This window comes from Nycticebus coucang, chromosome 15 (genome assembly GCF_027406575.1).
Source record: "Nycticebus coucang isolate mNycCou1 chromosome 15, mNycCou1.pri, whole genome shotgun sequence".
Taxonomy (NCBI): domain Eukaryota; kingdom Metazoa; phylum Chordata; class Mammalia; order Primates; family Lorisidae; genus Nycticebus; species Nycticebus coucang.
The window spans coordinates 84,544,152-84,550,724 of NC_069794.1; the positions used below are offsets into that span (position 1 = coordinate 84,544,152).

The 6,573-nt window shown below is 40.1% G+C and overlaps 1 protein-coding gene across 1 annotated transcript in view; it reads right to left on the reverse strand.

Annotated features, from left to right (window-relative positions):
* STARD13 (StAR related lipid transfer domain containing 13) overlaps positions 1-6,288 on the reverse strand; it is a 270,950-nt gene extending 264,662 nt beyond the window's left edge. Inside the window, exon 1 of the mRNA XM_053563160.1 lies at positions 6,170-6,288. The gene's annotated coding sequence lies outside the window, so the exon portion shown is untranslated. The remainder of the gene's footprint in view (positions 1-6,169) is intronic.
* Between the last annotated feature and the right edge of the window lie 285 nt (positions 6,289-6,573).

Genomic DNA, 6,573 nt, shown 5'->3' on the forward strand with positions numbered 1-6,573 from the left:
ATAAGGACCCAGAGGACAAAACAGTTCAGAACCTTCCTCAAGGTCACACAGCTGGTGATGAGCTGGGATCCAAACCTCACACTTTGATCCCAGATTTCACAGGCTTGCTTAGTCACTTTGCTGTGACCATCTCAGCAGGGAGAGCTGGAAGGAGTTGAACAAGATTTGATTCCATTTAATCCAAGCACCATTCATTGGGCATTTACTAAGTGCCGAGGCTCTATGCTAAGTGCTAAGGTTGAAAAACAAATATGATAAAGTCCCTGCATGCAAGGACAATGTTCTAGGGCATGACTCATAAAACCACATAATTTTAATACTCTGTAGTATTAAATTTAATACTACTCTGTAGTATTAAAATTATGATAAGTATAATAATAAAGGCATGCAAGATATAAGATAGAGAAGTTAAGTTCCTTATCATATAGTGTTTTATGGTTTGACTTATTTTATTTCACTTAAATGTGGACAATACCGTTGTTCTCTCCCTCTTTCTCTCTCTCTCTCACACACACCCCCCACACTGAAGTTCATACAGTTGGCATAGACGTATCCTTTGTCTGCTGGGTGCTCTGTTAGTAAGATTGTGTATATTAACCAGAGAACTCTCTCCTCTGCCCTGATGCAAGAAGTGCTTGGGTCCAGGTGGTGAATGCTCTTACAGGTGTGGCTCAGAACTGTGGGCATCCTCACAAAGGCAGTCAAGCTGCAATAAATTCTGGAACCAAAAAATAGTACTGACTTTTTTCTAATTTTAGATCACTTACACAAATATATAAGAATTCTATGTTCTGCAGAATGTGCATTGCAAGAAGAAAAAAGTGTCCTCTGATAAAATGAATTTGAGAGATGCCAAATATTATATTACCTCACTAAAGTTTCATAATTTATGCTAACACAAATACATTGAACATTTTGACCAGGTAATTAGTCAAAAAGCACACTTAACTCTGTTTATGCCAGCTTTTGTCAAACATGTTTAACTATTAACATTTTTTAAATTTCTCTTCTCCCCCAAAACATATATTAAACACCTCCCTATTAACCTTGCTAATACTCAATGAGGGTGTGTCCCAGAGTGGCTGTTTACAGACGAGTACACGCATCACAAATTCTGAAAAGCACTCTGGAGAGAATTCTCATAGTACTTTAGAAATTATAATTCTTTGATAATATGATGTTAGGGGTTCCCTTTTAAATTCCTTTCGAGTGTTTTCAGTGTTATTTTGTGGAATATAAGGACTTCATTTCTCAATATGGTTTTACATAATGATACATCCAAGTCAAAATACCATCCAATAAATTCCCACAGCTGCCCTCTAGAGCTTCTCCTCTAAGTTTCCCATAGCAAGAGAGCTGGCTTGTCTACAGCCATACAGGACGGCTGTGGTCACATCAACCCTATAAGCTATAAGCTTCAGCCTTCAGGGACGCCAGCTCACATGGGTAGACCAGGAGACCAGGTTACTCTGCAGAGTCATACATGTAGCAGGGAACAGCTTGTTGCCACTAATGTCCTTTGTGGAATTATCTGAAGCTCTGTGTTCTGTTGGGTAACTTTAGGTCATTTGCCTTGCATTTTAATTTTGTTTTCTTCTGAGCAAAGTATGTCTCAAATTAAACTAATCCAGGTACAAGGCTATGCCCATGTTCCCTGGTGTTGCCTCCTATTTCCTTTCCACAGGAAACGCCTACTTTTCATCATCCTTACCTGGAATGTTGCTTCTCCCACCTCCTCCCCAGACTGGGCAGGTCATTATTATCAACTCTCACAAGGCCATGTGTCCTCCTCTCCTTGGCATTGATATCAGCTGGCATTTTAAGTTTATCGATGTGGCTATTTGATGACTTTTGTTCCTTTCAGTAGACTATGACCTCTGTGATGGTTGGGACTCTGTTTCTGTTCCATATTGTATTATATTGTGTGCATTTAGCAGACACATATTAAATAAACAAATAAACATGGATTCCAGAACAATATAAGTCTGTCATTTAGGATAGTGAAAATTGTGAGACTGCTTAAATTGGCAATAGCTTAGGCTCCATTTTTATATCTGAAATTATGTAGATATCCTATTCCATTAATTTAACTTTTTCATTAATAGCTAAATAAACATTAACTATTACTATTATCGTTAATGAACAACCTAAACGTACGTGCCTTTACTTTTATTCTATGATATCTGGTCTGCAGGCAATGCTTTCTCTGTACATGTAGTAGAATTAGTGAAAACCATTAATATGGTTCTAATTTTTCTAGCCTGTCACTTAACCACTGTACACACAGTTTGTTTCTTTAATCGGTTCCATAAATCACTCTCCTCTTCTTCCTTTTATTATTCCTGTGGATATTTCCAAACTTTTCCCAATTTTTATTCCCTTTGTGGCACTGGAACATCACATCAAAGACAGTGCTTTGCAGTGGGCTTGGGGTGGTCTGGGCTGGTGGTAACACCTAGTTGTATCTCCCATTCTAAGTTAAAAAAATTTCAGAAAATCAAACTCTGAAAATTCATTTTTATTTCCTTACAAGACATCTAATATTTCTCCCACGATTTCCCTTTTGTTGTCTCACAGAAATGCCATATGGGTACTAAATATTCCCTTGAGGTTGAGTTCACCATAGAATATCGTATCAGGAAGAACCTGGCAATGGCTTCTGCAAGGACCAGTGGAAATGACACCCTTCACTGTTGGAATTTAAAAATAAAGCTGCACATCTTCTGTTTGGTCATCACCTCCCCCACCTCTGCCACTCACCTGGACCCTTTCTTCTTTTGAGTTTGTTTTCCTACTCATTTCTTCAGTGAGGGATGTGGGGCCGAGGGGGGTGGTTTGGTCAGCTAAATGTGTACAGCAGGCAGCTTGTCCAAGGGCACAAAGTTTGATGATTAATTTGGCCTCTCCAACCAAAACAACACAAGGCTGGAATTCAGACTTTGATTTTGTGGTTCTATTTAATGTGTCACTTGCAACATAAATTAGCCCTGGGAGAGCAACTTGGTTGGCTAACCCAGCTCTACAGCAAAGGCGATGAAGGCTTAAAGACGGGCTTACCGAGGGAGGCCTGATCACCAATGCAGATGAAAGGGTGACATTGCTTTGAATCTGACAACCAGTAATAACAACTAGATGACCCTCCCTTTAGCTTTAGTCCTTGTTGTTTACCATTCTGTGATTATTCAGGGGACATACTTTGTTTTAGTTTTATAAACCAATGGTTAAGGAATTGTCATGTTGCTTGCCAAGCTAAGAACCAGGGAAACCAGCTGACTGTTAAACCACTCAATGTGGTTTATTAAACACTGGCCCATCAATATTTTAATGCTCCTTAAGAGTATGCTAAGTCCACTGGACTGAGAAAGCAAATGCTTTTGAATCACATCCTTTAATATTAACAAACTATAATGAACTTTAAAACCTACCAGTACTGCAGCACAAGAGCAAATAAACTTATAAGCATAGTAGTGCAATGATTTAGTATAAAAATAGATGCTAGAATTTCTCGATGTGAATTGTAGAATAAAGACTCAAACTATGGAGTATTGTAGCTATTTGGATAATTAATTATACCGTTGTCTGCAGGGATGTAGTTATCAAAATCTTTAATTCTTCATTCGCTATGATACCCTCATCCTGCCAATTCTTACTCTACCCATTTCTATCCCCAGAGTCTGTATGCTGTGCCTGGAAGGAGTTAAATATGCCAGGGCTCTACTGGAAGACAGAGGATGGTGAACAGTGAAGGTAACCTACATGTGGAATGAACCAAAATGATGGCAGAGAAAGGAAGAGACTCGAAAGAACACACACAACCTTTATCCCAAATCATATTTGACTCGATGGCCCCCTCTGGGGCCCACGTGTCCAACACACTTTGGAAATTCTGAATTTTTATTTTGGAAGAAAGGAAAGAGATATAAAAAGCAAGAAAAGGAAAGTCTTGGATACATCCAAAGTAGGAGAGTTTTGGAGAAGAAAAAAGGCAAGGGGCTTATTTTGGTATAGTTGTTTTGAGCTGTGAGCACAAGGATAAAATTGCTCAGAAAATTAGGAGAGCAGAAGCCAGAGGAACTGGTAATTTCAAGGACATATATTCATCTATTCATTGTATATTCATCTCGAATGGTCAAAAAACAGTGACCAGAGTTTTGACCTGATTAAGAGAAGAGACAGGACGAACTAGAAGGGAGAGCTAGAGATCATTAAAACAAAATTCAATTTATGTTTAATAGATGCCAAGTCAAATTGAGTAATAAGAATATATTTGCAATTATTTTCTTAATTGCATTTATTCATTCACTCATCAATTCATTATTCATTCATCTGTCATACTGGTATCAGTTGAACTTATAAAGCATAAAGCAAGCATAAAGAGGGCAACTTTGCTCTCTTTTTTCAACATCTTGCCTTCATGAACCATTTTTTCCTTACTCTTTGCATGAAACTCAAAGTGCCGTGCCTCTTCAGATTACACAGCTAATTAAAACTTATCTGATCATGTTTGGTTCTAAGAATAATCTCCTTTTCATAACTGAAATATCTAGTTTACTGTAATTATAAAAAGCTTCAAATTTGATCCATAATTGAAGATTTTCTTACTCTTTGGTTTTCCCTTGTAAACAAACATAAAATCCTAAATGGCCCAACTGACTAAATGGACCTCTCTCTTGGCCAAGGGGACCCCCAAAAAATCTTAAACCTGAGTTCCTGGCCATGACAAGATGAGAGGTTGGACACACCTCATTATATCCCTCCCTAATTAACTACTATTAGGCTTTCTTCCCTAAGGGTTATGCAGAAACCAGCCCTTTGGAAAGATTTGTCTCACCACTGATTTCAGTCACCTAATGCTATCCTCCCTTTTGTAGTTTTGACACAATTGACCAGCATTTGTTCCAGATAAGGGGCCAGCCACCACGGAGTGGTTCTAACCAGTTTGTAAGGGTTTTCATGTCCCCTGCTTCACCTTTTGACTTCATTGGGCTAAAACCTCTACACTCAGATCATGCTAAGACTGCCATTTTCTGCAGATGGATTCCATGGTCCTCCGTAAACCTCAGCTGCACATGCATATGTTTCTCCTTGCATGAATAGTCACTCCTCCTCCTATAGCTTGTTAAATACATATATTCGGCCACCTAGTTCAGCATAAATTCCTATTCCTATTATCCCTCCCTCAAACCACATGCTCTTAGCTTCTGCCCAGGCTACTACTCGCCAGCCTGTCAGGATGGCCACCCTGTAGGCAACAATTCTTTATGAGAAATAAAGCTCTCCTTTCAAATTTATAACCTCTTCACATTCTTCAGTTGACACCCTTTACTCCCCTCTGTCCCTTGTCCCCCTGCAACTAGACCTCTCTGGCTTTCTCAGGGGTTGCAGGAAGAGTGCTTAGCTAGCTGGACAGATGAGCTCTATATGGATGTGCTCTGGGAGTGGCAGATTTAGAATGCTGATTTTTCTCCTAGGAAGGCACATTACTGGGGGTATTTTCTTGTTTGGGGGCATCTGTTGGCCTTTCCCATCCGGGTCCCCAATAGTTGGTTCTTGTGGTCCATGTGCAGCCCAGGAGTAAGGAACCTGTGCCCACGGCCATCAGTGGAAGAAGTTTCTTTCCAATATTACCCTTTTTCTGTTCTATCATTGAGGCAGGAAGATTAAGGCACAGACTTTTGCCTTTATGTTTCCAAAAAGGAATTAGGCGCTATTTTCTGGAGCCTCCAATATCCAGAGAACGTAGGTGAAGTTCTTTGGTCTTTTCATGGCCCTGTAATCTGAGGGGAACCCTTACTGACTTGGGGTGAGGGGCAGGTCCAGCATATTGACCGCTCTACCAAGAGCAGACCTGCAATTCTTACTCTCCTACTTAACCCTTTTTAAATTTTGAGGTGGGTGATGGGCTGTGAGCAGGCATGGATTTTCATGATCTTTCCCAATCTTGCACAGGGCTGCTAGTATTTCGGCTTGGTTGGGGGAAGGGGTTGAGGGACTTGGCAGCTCTTGTTGTGAGGAAGTCTCAGCTGAAACTACAACTTATTGTGCTTTATCATGGGGTTATAAGGAACAGAAACATCTATACAGAGCCCATTTTTTGCCAAGCACGTTCTTAGCACTGACGAGTCTAATTAAATAAATAAATAAATAAATAAGTAAATAAATAAATCACCTTAGTGACTTGTCCTGAGGCACTCACAGTTGAAGGTGAAGTCCCCTCCTCTCCTCACTCTGTGTTCAAGTGGTGTTTGCACTCTAAGCACCTGAGTGTCCTGTGCTATGAGTCTGGGATACGGCAAAAGGACAAGAGTATGAGAGGGCTAGAGTCTCATGGTGAGTTTCTGTGAGACAGGGATTGCAACACAGCGTTCCTCTCCTAACCACGGGAGGGGCCAACGTCAGGAGGTGAGCAGAGCCAATGGGAACTGGAAGCCAGAGTCCAGGAAGCCTCAAAAGCTATCTAACGTTTGCTGAACCTTAGGAGCTGGAAACAAATGTCAAGTTGACATTCTGAGAACTACAGAAAAATGGAGCAAAAATAGTTGGATTCAGAACAAATAGGCAGAGATGAAAAGC